Source organism: Ornithodoros turicata, chromosome 1, assembly GCF_037126465.1.
Source record: "Ornithodoros turicata isolate Travis chromosome 1, ASM3712646v1, whole genome shotgun sequence".
In the NCBI taxonomy this organism is placed as follows: Eukaryota; Metazoa; Arthropoda; class Arachnida; order Ixodida; family Argasidae; genus Ornithodoros; species Ornithodoros turicata.
In genome coordinates, this window is record NC_088201.1 from 43,115,907 (window position 1) to 43,128,676 (window position 12,770).

General features: G+C 45.8%; 2 long non-coding RNA genes across 2 annotated transcripts; both read right to left on the minus strand.

The window, feature by feature from the left end:
* Window positions 1–417: 417 nt before the first annotated feature.
* LOC135398531 (uncharacterized) lies at window positions 418–661 on the minus strand. The gene is made up of 3 exons (XR_010424109.1): window positions 640–661; window positions 532–574; window positions 418–446 (listed from the first exon to the last, which is right to left on the minus strand). It is a non-coding gene; the product is annotated as an uncharacterized LOC135398531 (long non-coding RNA).
* An 11,248-nt stretch (window positions 662–11,909) lies between these two features.
* On the minus strand, window positions 11,910–12,293 carry LOC135398536 (uncharacterized). The gene is made up of 4 exons (XR_010424110.1): window positions 12,282–12,293; window positions 12,148–12,216; window positions 12,031–12,078; window positions 11,910–11,940 (listed from the first exon to the last, which is right to left on the minus strand). It is a non-coding gene; the product is annotated as an uncharacterized LOC135398536 (long non-coding RNA).
* Between the last annotated feature and the right edge of the window lie 477 nt (window positions 12,294–12,770).

Here is a 12,770-nt window from a genome sequence, read left to right on the forward strand (position 1 = left end):
AATGCATACCTTGAAAGTGGTATCCAATGTCGACCCAATCATACAAAACATCCCGCGCACACATTAGTGAAGTGTTTCATACGTACACATGCTTGATGTCACACAGTGGTGTCGCGTCGCACAATTGACAGTCAATGACCGGCTGCAGTTTGAGCTCTTCTGGCGACCCACGATGAAACGCTGGACTTCAAAATTCATTGAATTTCCTGTGGAAGCGCTGGAGAGAAATGTGTCTGAAATAGAGCGTTTAATCGCGAATTAGTAATGTTCAAACACAAGTGAGCAAAACTGAGTAAAATGGTCATAGCAACAACAAAGTTGGTTCACCCAGCTTACTGTTAACAAAGTAAGGCCTGCAAAAAAGAGAATGAAATTAGCAGAATCAACACCGTTCACGAACTGATACTTTTACACTTACCTGACGGGAGGCAAGACTGCAGCCGCTGCTAAAGAAAACCAAATACTACAGCACAACAGTCATTGTGTGAATGCAAGTGAAGCTTAATCACACGCTTCGATCACACAGCTTACCCCTTACGACGCAAAATCATATCCTCCTCTGTTCTTTCATGGCCTGCAAAAAACGATAATGAAATTAGCAGACGCAACACCGGCTACGACTGATACTTGTACACTTACCTCACGGGACGCAAGACTGCAGCCGCTGCTGGAAACAAACAAAAACCTACAGCACAACAGTCATGGTACGAATACAAGTAAAGCTTGATCACAGACCTCTATCACACAGCTTACCCCATACGACGCAAAATCGTATCTATGGACGAGCGAACGCTGAGACCATGGAGGAAGGAAACTAGAGGAGGGGCCCCTCCGGCTATTTCCCCCAGGTGGGTCAGGCTGCCGTAAAATCAGCGTCAAACAGCGGAGGCTGCCATCTTGTGGAACGCAGTTGCCAGACCCGAAAACCCGAAGTGCGCCAGTTACGGCGGCACAAAACGCCGCTGTTGTCTCTGTCATATTTGCTTAAACAAACGAATTTTTTGAAAAATGATGCAGTAAACAGCTAAAAGTTAGTAATAACAAACCCATATTACCTTCGACATTCTTAGCGATTGTTGTAACGCTCGCATTGTAACGCATGCACAAGCTAGAATGATAGTTTCGGTTTCGTGGTTGCGGGTTTTGGCGTGCTACATACCTTTCATATGCAGGCACATCTGGAACTACATGTTGAGCCAAAGTCTGTCTGAAATGTTTTTGATATATTTGCAAAGGAGGGGGAGGATGGAACGACCAACACTCCGAATTACAATACTGCTAAGGGTAAAACCTAATTGATAAATGCAGACGTCCAAAGATCACGAAATGTGACCACACCTCGATGGCATAATCCTGATGTGAAGCCTCCATGGACCAGAGGAGAAGGCATAGCAAAAAAAGAAAAACAAGACGTCTACCAAAATGTTACATATCAATGACTTGATGCTTCCTCTTTTCCTCTATCGTGATTACTCAAGCAGCTCAGTTCTAAGGTACAGCAGTGACGAACTCTCACCCTCTTTCTGCACCAAAACGAGTAGCCTACACTAAGCGTATATTGGTATGATGGTTGACCACAGTGGGAACAGCATCTTCTGCTTATGGAAAGCAGGCCCGATATAGCTTATCCCTGCGGATTGGAGAAAATCTTCTTCACTGTGATGAGCATACATACAGGCAAAGCGCATATGTTGCTTTGCAACCACTTGTCATCTGCGCATTTTAGATTTTCGCATAGAGACAACGCTTTGGAAGTGCACAAGTGAGATATTTTACTGAAGGCACAGTGCGCATGATTTCAAAGTTCCTCGGAACGACGTGCCATTCAGACACAGGTAACGATCACGGTACATGACAGAGCTCATGCCAGATATGTTGTACATGTCCATACATAAACAAATTTTACTTCAAAGCAATAAGTAGTTACGTCCAGCACAGTAATGCCACTATGTATGCACACATTTTGTGTAGCAGTGTTCCACATTTCACTTCTATCAAGTAGGAAGCATTTGTGTGGAAAAAGCAACAAGCATATGGGTGGGTGAATATGAATTTTGCAGATATTAGTAACGTGTAACACAAACCATTTACTTATCTTTTAGAGCTGCACAGATTTCTTAATTGTATGCATGCCCCAACTCATGTGAAAGCGAAGCAAACACATTTTGTTAAGAAATCTATTATCACTGATCAACAACAAAGTAAACTTCATTTGTGCATATGCTTTGTGAACGTAATCACTGTTTCACATCTTACGTCTAATATAGTTAAAAACGATAAACCCCCTGTGCAGGAAAAGACGAGGACAGAACACAAAAAAGGTGAGGACACCACACTGAACTGCCAACCAATGAATTTTTATTTTGTGAAACGAAGCCTTAAATACATAAGAGACTTCCTCTCCCCCTTTATTCCCTCTTATGTTGGACTTCCTGTTTACACCACAAAGATAATCCAAATAAATACAGGGGTTACTGACACAGTTACTACATTCTTTTTGGTCTCATGCGCCTCTCGAAAGAGAAGGCTACTTTGTTTTTTACACATGAACAAAATTTTTGTTTTTTGGAATTCTGCCTGACATCCCACACATAATGTAAAAACCCCCGAGACTAGGGAACACGAAGGGACAGACACAAACACGATGTCTTTTCACACAAGTCACACACGTCAAACACAAAGTCACGTTTGTGTCTGTCACTTCGTGTTCCCTAGTCTTGGGGTTTTTACATTATGCATCATCTTCACCAGCTCGCTTGCTTCCTAGCCATTTTTTCATTGTCATATCCACATGTCAATAAGCGGTCCCCCACTGCACCATATCTATTAGAGGTATTAGTTGAATGTTCTTTTAAACGAGTGTTCATGCGCCTTTCAATTACAAACAACTGAAAAAAAAACCCAGTGCTTTATCAACCAGCCAAAACACTCGCTCTGTTTATGCACCTTGATGATTCCCCGATATATACGTTATCACACTTTCGTGGTATAGAGTAAACTATATGAATACGGCATTCTGCAACTTCCTTTCCGTGATCACCAACCAGGCCAAGTTTTAACCATTTTTCATGTTATATCTAGTCAATCAGGCTTTCTGTTAATTCATGTGCATCACTAACCAATCCTTTTTCATGTTACGTCAATATGCTTGCATATGTTGAGAACTGAAAGGTATATGCTACGTCTGAATATGAATGTCATCAGACTGGACGGTGAGAAAGGTCAGCTAACACACACAGTCCTAAAGCCCCTTTCTTTGAGTCTGGAAGGGGATGACGTGAACGATACGGTAGCAAAAAGAGGTGCATGAAAGCGGTTAAGAGAAAAGTTACATGGTGGTTGAAATTGATTCATGGAGTACTTGCGAGGGATTCGAAGTGGTTATGCAACTTGCCTTATCAAATATAACCGATTACCAAATATATATTTGCGAATAAATCCAGTCTACCATTATCATACACTGTGTGTTGTTATTCCACAACTCAGTCGCAAAAATATTTGTAGTTACGAATAGCGTTTGAAACAATTTCCATTGGCAAACCTTCGCAACATAGCTTTCAGGGTCGTATCTGAAGAAAATTGTTTCACAAAGCACTTGTGACAGAAAACATTCTTCACTTGCGAAAGCGAAAACGAAGCTGCCTACTTCATGTACCGCCGTTCATTGGCAATTACAAAACATAATCTGCGCACTAACGAAGAAGTGTTTTAGCCAACATACGCAGGACGACGCGCATGAATGTACAAATGTAGTCACTTCTTTGCGCAATGTCGTCGTAGAGAGATGCGTCGTAGGGTTTCGCTGGGCACATTCTTCTACATCACCCAAAGCTGCCTCAGCTGGCTGGCGAGCATCACAATATTTAACGAACATCACAGTCCACAGACGCAACTGCACAGAACTCACAGGATCGTACGTCCGCAGTGATTGGAAATACCGTGAACACATCCACACACCCATTGAGGAGCGACGGCAGCCATAACTCACGCTCTATTGGATACGGATTGAAGTGGCTATTTTGAGAAATAGCATGCTCGGTGCACATTGTTTGCAGATAATTTCTACTTCAGTACAAATCTAGGTGGCAGATTTTGCGATGTTGGCAACAACCGTCCCACAAGATGGCGATCCCCGTTGTTTTACGCGGGGAATGGGCCGAAATACATGGCAAGATGGCGACTTTGACCCACCTCATACAAACGAGCGTGCCAGCCCGCGCGCGGAACTCTGGGATGCACTTGGCCCCCATGTGACCGCACACGTGATGTAAACAACATGGCAGCGCCCTTGCCAAACGTGAAGGGCGCGATTATTGGCAGTCGTAGCAATAGTTTTGCGTTATCAGTTATCATTTCATATTCTACGCTCCTCTCTCACTTTGTGCGTACGCCAAGAGACAATAATAACGTGGAAGAAGCTTTGCGAAGATATAAACAATGTCAGGAAGTGAAAGTTACACCGAAGGCAGGATGAGTGCCATAGCCCATTTCGTAACGTTGAGCAGACTGGATCGTCGTATACATAAGCTACTTGTTATTTTCTTGGATGGATCATGAAGAACGGATCACGGGATGCGTATCACTCACCTTTGCCGCAGAGGATGCACCCACGTAAACGACGTACACGTAGTCACTGTTTCTACTCTTGACAACCACACAAAAAGTAGGAACCAAAGTGCAAAGTTGGGGTAGTTGGTGTGACATTACTAGTTTAGGCTGCCAAGGGGGACGTCGGACAAAGTAGGAGACACGACAACAGAAACAGCTTCTGGTTCTGTTGTCGTGTCTCCTACTTTGTCCGACGTCCCCCTTGGCAGCCTAAACTAGTAACAAAAAGTAGGGTTTATTAAGCAGGTTGCGAAGAAGCCGTGTTGAAAACAGAAATTCGGAGAAGTGAACCCCCTACACACATGCGCATGCAGAAAAATAGGCGCGCAAGTCAGTATCCATGTATATCAATGGAAGTATGTGCACACTCAAACGAAACACGCATACATGTCAGAAAAGGTAACATAGTGAGCTCTGCCAAAGGCAGCATATGAAAGGGAGTATTGGGCATTACACATCTCTCTTGGTTCCAGGTGTAGGTGATTACTGTCCTCTAAACAGCGTGAGTTTCGTGTACATTTGCCGGAACTGCTGGCTATGCATATCAGCAGTAGCCTTCTTTGATGCATGGTTCAAGCGTATGTCTAAATATTTTTGTGCTATGCTCTTTATCAGATGATAGTAGTGGTTGTCCAGGGGTGCTTGTTCCAGCATGTGGTCTTCTCTAATAGTTTTAAACAGATTGGTGTCGGCGACACGGCTGAGCACATTGGTCAACATCATTTGCAACACCATCTTTGATGATAAGCCTGACCTTTGCATTGTACACCGAAACACCTTTTCGCTTTCCGTACATACATGAATTAAATCCTGTGATGGGTAGAGCAGCCAGCCCATGCTTTTCTGTCTAATTAGGGAATGCTGCGGAACACAGGCTGCAGGCACTGTTAGAACATCAACACAGGTCTCGCACTTCAAACACCTCTGGAGATATCGTGCCACATATCCAGCTATGTAGCCTACAACCCTGTCAGCAAAATCTGACAGCAGGCTGGGATCTGGGAGGTAGTCGTGGTCGGCTGCTGATGGGATGTCATCATCGTCTGTGCATAGTTGTTTCCGCTGAGTCGACCAATTAATAACCTCTTCAGGGCGATGTGCAGATCCACTTGTTACGTGCAGTATTGTAATATTGTCAAGGGGAAGACAGTTGCCTGTTGTCTTATTTCCAATTTCATTTTGAATTATCAACTTTTTGAAGGCAGACTCGAATTGGGATGCAGTTGGATTGTTGTTGCACCTTCCATGAGCACGAATCGCACCAAAAAAGAGTTCAAGGTGGTCCTGGCTCACTTTGTATGCAGGCAGGTACTTGAGCTTTGTGCTCTTTTCCACCAGGTTAGTGTACAGAAGATCAATGCTGTTAAGGCAGACGAGAAAACCAAGAAACCCTGTTTTCCTGACGCTGTCCAAAAGAAGGGGCCCGTTTCTGCTTGTTCGCAGTGTTGATATGTAGTGCCGTGCTTCCTCAATGTACCTCCTTACTTCGCTGATGTTTTCATGGCAAAGTGGTTTCTTCCAGGATCTCTGTCGTATGTTTTGGGAATTGAGCACATCAAAACAATTGTTTATCGTTCGGAGAAAGTGCTCTGTTGCAGCAGTCTCCGTGAAGCCTGGCACGGAAAGTTCACGACATTCCTTCAACGCGTCTGCAACTGATGTACTAATTAGCTGAGCCGCAAGGCGGACTTTCATTGGTTGTCGGTGCCAATTAATGTGGGCTTGTCTTAATTTATTTCCAGCATGGATGCCTTCTTTTTGTTGTAAAGCATGCAGCTCTTGAATGTGGCTCCAGCACACCATGCCTCCATCATTCGTAAAAATGCAATGTTTGTCGCAGAGTGTGTTGCGTACAAGCTTTAGCATGTGGCAGGCATCTAGGAAAACAGCAACTGGATGTCCTGAGATTGGGTGCGAAAAGCTCGTCTTCAATCCAGATCTGTAATCAAGTGAACACCCAAGGCTTCTTAGCATTGCCAAGTTTGCTGCAGCGCCGTCACAGGTTAACGAGACAACTTCTGCTCCTGCTTCATGGGCAGCTGCAAGGCCTTGCTGAACCAGGTTTGATCGCTGCTCCCCTGATATTCCGTCAACTAAGAAGTACCCTAGTGGCAGCTTCCATCTGCCATTGATGGAAACAACCATTACTACGAATGCCTCCTTCGCTACTGTACCATCATTTGTGATGCCCGTGCCAAAGTCCACGTAGCCACACATGGTTTGTCCGTTCCACTCGACATGCTTTCGGATGGCCATCTCGTCCACCATCATACTACATAGTGTTGGCTGATTTTTTGCTGTGTTGTCGCGTGCCCTCATTTTCAGTGCCTCAGTTGCTTCTCTGGAAAAACCTGGTTTCCCATCCACTGACTCATACCACTTCTTGAGTGTTCGTGGATGAGGCAGGCAGGTGTTGAAGGTTTCCCTCACATAGCTGTAGGCACGAACAGAATAAAAGTGAAGCGTAAGTGCAAAAGCTCTTAGCTCAGGGCTGTATTTCTTGAATTGTGTCCTGCCAGTGTGCTTTTCTGCTTGCCTTAGCAGTAGATCCTTGTTGGCTCCAGCCAGACTTGAAAGAACGTCTGCATTTTCTTGAAGTAGGATGCTTTTTGACGTAAGGTCTCCGATAACATCCTCCAGTTTTGCAATTTTCCGTTTCATACGGCGCTGTTGTTGTTGAAGAGCCTTAATTCTCTTTTTGCTTGCAGTGTGCAGGTTGCCTAACCGTTTAACCTCCTTTTTTAAGAAGGCTTTAACGGGCGTGTCCTGTGCTTGTGATGTTCCCTACACAAGCAAAGATATAATGAATAACGTTGGCTCCAAACTGAACATAACAGGATGGAAGAGTGAGACAGATTAAATGTGTCAGTCCCCACTCAGTGTCCTGTTATTATCAGCATAAGTGTAGGTATGGTGTTTGCACACAACAGAAGTATGGTTTGCCAGTCAAAAACTTGCGAGCATGATGTGTTAGTGGAATACCATGGTTATCTGCTTTGTAGAGACATGCCACCATGCACCAAGACTGTAAAATGAGAAAAAGGTTTGATTGGGCAACAAGGAGATCACACCATGCAAATCACACAGACAATTCATTGGTTTCATAACTTTTATTCATATATCACGATCAAGAAGAAGCTAAAAATATCAATCACTATGAAAAAAAAGAAAATCTTGCTACAACCATGATTGTGAGATACAGTTACGAGGAATGATCAGAATGATTGGCTGTCAATTCAGTTATCAAATTATAGAATGCATGCAAATCATGTACTCGTATGATTTGAGTATCATGTTAGATCGTGAGCTCTGCAGTATATTCAAGACAACCTAGAAAGTATAACTGGATTTAATCATAGCGCACATACAAGCAAGTCCTGCATATGATCCGCCCGCTGCCACCTCCGTCTCCTTTTCTGCTCTGCTTCTCCTGTTACCCTACGCAGCGCTCTACAACCGCCGCCGCGCTCTAGTCGCGCCAGTAACCGGCCTGTAACACTCGGCCATCCTAAATGTCGACCGTCCCGGGAGACAAACCATACCGCTCTGGCTTTCCCTTGACGCGCGAAGAACGGCGAGGCACAGCCACGTCGTCATCTTCCGATTCACAGTCCTTGGACGGAACGAGTTCGTCGTCACTGTCCTGAGCAACCTGATAACGCCGGAGTCTGTCCACGGGTGCCACATTGCTATAAAAGCGGGTCGTCCGCTGTATCTCGGGGATGTCCTCTATGCGGTAGCAATCATTAGGCAAAGCCTCAGTTATGACATATGGGCCTTTGTAACACTCCTTCAACTTTCGAGATTCTCCCGTCGACTCTGGATTATGTCGTAAGAGAACCAGATCACCAGGAGCGTAGTGCGGGGCTTCAGCTCTCTTCCGGTTGTAGCGTTCCCTTTGTTTTCGCTGATCCTCTCTGATGTAGTCGATTGCTTTCAAGCGTTTGTTCAACAGATCCGCATCGAACATCTCGTGCATAGCATCCAGCGTATCATCCCCTGATGCAGAGCGCGGTCTGTAGTTCAAAAGCAAACCAAACGGTGTGGTGCGTGTCGCTTTGTGATATGTGTTGTTAATTCCCCACTGTATCTGAGGGAGCTTGTCATCCCAGTCTTTTCTCTTGGGGTCGTCACACAAGCTGGCAATTGCTGGGGTGATCATTCTGTTATATCGCTCCACCTGGCCATTGGCACGAGGAGTCGCAGTCGCATTCTTGATGTGGACAATGTTGAGGTCTCGACAACACTGCTGAAAACTTGAACCGGTATATGACGTGCCCTGATCAGTGATCAAACGTTTCGGTGCCCCGAAGATAGCGACTATGTCCATTAAAAAGCGTCGAGCGCCGTTTGCACATGTATTCCGGACAGCGCGTAGTAGCACGAACTTGGTGAAGGCGTCTACTGCAACGATGATGTACATGTTGCCGCTTTTACTCTTAACGAACGGGCCCAAATGGTCCATATGAAGGGTGTGAAACGGCTCACCCACTTTGTCGATGCTGTGCAATGAACCTGGCTGTTTCCCCGAAGGTTTCTTGTAAAACAGACACTGTAGGCACCCAGCGATGTAACGTCGCACGTAGCGTTTCATTCGCGGGAACCAGTAATCACGGCGCAAGAGTTCAAGAGTCTTCTCAACAGCAAAATGCCCAACGTCGTCGTGGCACTTGCGGACGATTTGATGTCTCGCCGCCTTGGGCACCACCCAACGCAGGTGTTCGCCATCGTCGATGTGAACTCTCCGGTACAGTCGTCCGTTGATTATTTTATATTCGCGGTGCAAACATTCACTGTTTCCGTCTTTCGGATGGGCCTGGAGGCCTTCTATAATGCTCCGCAACTCAGCATCCGTCTTCTGTGCCGTTATGAGCCAGTCTTCCGTAGTCAACGTAGTAGCGAGCACATGTACTCCATCAGTAGAGTCGGTTTCCTCCGGTTCTCCATGAGGCATTCGGCTTAACGCATCAGCATGTGGTATGCTTGTTCCAGGTCTATGTTCGATGTCGAACTGGAATTCCTGCAACTTCAGGTACCACCTACCAATACGTGGCACCAAATCTCTCTTTGCCAATGCCGTTCGCAGGGCACTGCAATCCGTAATAAGAAGAAATTTCATCCCCAAGAGGTACGGCCTCAACTTCTCGATCGTCCAAACAACAGCAAGCGCTTCCAGTTCGTAAGAGTGATAACGTTGCTCTTCTGGTGTCGTCTTGCGGCTGACGTACATGACCGGATGCAGGTGTGTATCATATTGCTCTTGAAGCAGAACACCGCCAAGGCCGTCTTTACAAGCATCAGTGTGCACCTCTGTGCGGGATTGGTATGAGAATAAAGCTAGCGTTGGACTTTCAGTCAATTTCCGTCGTAGTTCCTCAAAGCTATGCTGTTCTTCTTTTTCCCATCGCCATGGTTGCTGCTTTGACATAAGCTTCGTGAGAGGCTTGGCGATACATGAGAAGCCTTTGATAAAGCGTCGAAAGTAGCTTGCAAGTCCGATGAACTGTCTTAGTTCGTGCAAGGTAGTGGGGGTAGGAAACTCCAACACGCTTGCAAGTTTTCGAGGACTAGGTGAAATACCATCGGCCGATATGTGATATCCAAGAGAGTCGATATGATTTTGAAAGAAGTAGCACTTCGTAAGCCGCAATGTCAGTCCAGCTTCTCTAAGAACTTCTAGTACTTCTCTCAGATTTCGTAGTCCCTCCTCGACGGTCGCAGAAGGTAGAAGTATGTCGTCCATGTACGCCATGGCAATCGTGTGACGGAGAGGCCCTAACACCGTGTTTACCATTCGCTGGAAGACGGCTGGCGCGTTTACCAAACCAAAGGGCATCCTCGTAAACTCGAAATGACCATCCGGAGTGATGAAAGCAGTTTTCTTCTGCGACGTTTGGGCCATGGGTACCTGGTAGTATCCTGACGCTAAGTCCAAGCTAGTAAAACACTTCTTTCCTTGGAGCCTGTCGAGTTGATCGTCAATCAACGGAAGCGGGTACTTGTCTGGTTTTGTGATACGGTTCAAGGCACGGTAGTCAATACAAAGTCTTTCTTCACCTGTCTTTTTGCGTACTAATAGGACTGGGCTGGCATACTCAGAGCTTGAGTCAGTCACAATCCCTGCCACGTTTCGATTGTGACATTCGTATCACTGACAGGGTTGAATACTGGGACCAGATTCCCGCCATCCGCTAATCGTCCCATCGCTGAGGGTTGTCCGCCTGTCCCAGTCGTTCGAAACAATGAAGCAGCACCCGTGATAGCCTCGCTGACTGCAGCCCGTATAGCCGCTTGCATTACATCATGGAAATCATAGGCGCCGTTGCTACTGCTTACTTGTTGTTCGGTGCGGTGCTCTTCGTTTTGAATGGTGCGCTGTGTGCCGTTTGCATGCGACAAATCCGTCTCTCCTACGTTGTGCTGTTGGTCCTCCTGAGACTCCCGATCGACGTCTTCGTTGTCGTCGGCTACGTTAGTCCCTTGTGAAACAACTGCATCTCTCGAGACACCCTCATCATGCTGTTTTGGGTTCGTGTTCGCACGGGTGGTCGTGGTAGGACGTCGTCGCGGCATGGTCACAAAATCCAGTTACATCCGCTGCTATGGCCGTCAGAATTGCACTGTGGACTTCGTAATCCCACTTCTGAATTTGTTAGATCGTGAGCTCTGCAGTATATTCAAGACAACCTAGAAAGTATAACTGGATTTAATCATAGCGCACATACAAGCAAGTCCTGCATATGATCCGCCCGCTGCCACCTCCGTCTCCTTTTCTGCTCTGCTTCTCCTGTTACCCTACGCAGCGCTCTACAACCGCCGCCGCGCTCTAGTCGCGCCAGTAACCGGCCTGTAACAATCACTTCACATCTGGAGAACCGAAGTCAACCAGGATTGCAGTCCACATAGTGAGAATGTAAATGAAATTCAAAACCAACATTCCTTTGTAGTCAATGCCTGACGTGGGAAAGTATGTTGTAACAAGCACGAAAGGACCTTACCACCTCAGAAGGCAAAGGATTCGCTTGGATCCCACAGGCAGTGGTGTCCTGCTGAGAAAAATGATGTCCAGAACCAACGTTCCTTTGAAGTCAATACCTGACATTATGAAATAATGTTGTGACAGGCACAAAGGATCCTTACACCTCAGAAGGCAGTGGGTTTGCTTCAATCTCGCGGACAGTGGCGTCCTGCTGAGAAAAATGAAAATCAGAACCAACATTCTGTTGTAGTTAGTACCTGACATTGGGAAAGCATGTTTTGAGAGGCACAAAGGATCCTTACCATCTCACAAGGCACTGGACCTTCTTTGAACTCACTGGCAGTGGTGTCCTGCTGAGAAAAATGAAAATCAGAACAAGTATTCTTTTGTAGTTAATACTGACATTGGGAAAGCATGCTGTGATAGGTACAAAGGATCCTTACCATCTCACAAGGCACTTGACTTTCTTTGACCACACTGGCAGTCGTGTCCTGCTGGGAAAAATTCGCTGACATGCTTTCCACACCTGACACTGGAATGTAAAGAATGTATCTACCAACCAGATTGAAGTGAGGATGGGCATGTTGCAGGCACCCGTCGCCATCAGTAGCGTGTGTCCTCACTACGACCTTGAATATTTACAATAATATGCACTGTCTAAATATGCATGTGACTGAGTGGATGTCAATCTCACCAATTCATCGACAAGTTCCATGTATGGATTCGATAAGATCCCATCACAACAGAACCCAGTGCTGTCCTAAAGCAAAGTAAGAAACAAAATAGTACAAACACCACAGTAATTGTGACAAGCATTCAATAAGCACCCTGCTCACATTGCTAAGATCAGAGATGTCTTGTGGTCTTTGAATGTCCCGCTCCTCTTCACTTGGAATGACAACATGGTGCTGTGGATCTGGCCCTTGTGTGCTAGGGATATCCTATGAATTAAAAAATTTATGCCACAGGAGGTCAGCAGTTGCAGCTACCACTGGCTCATGGCAGCTCATTGGACCCTTGGCTCACTCACTGGCTACTCTACAACTGCTCGGTGCCTGACTGGCACTTCCGATTCAATCACCCATGCCACTCAGCAAGACGTTAAATACCAGTCTTATGATAATGGACACATTGATAGCACGGGAGTAAATTGTGACTGAGCACTTCAGATTTGAGGGCAATT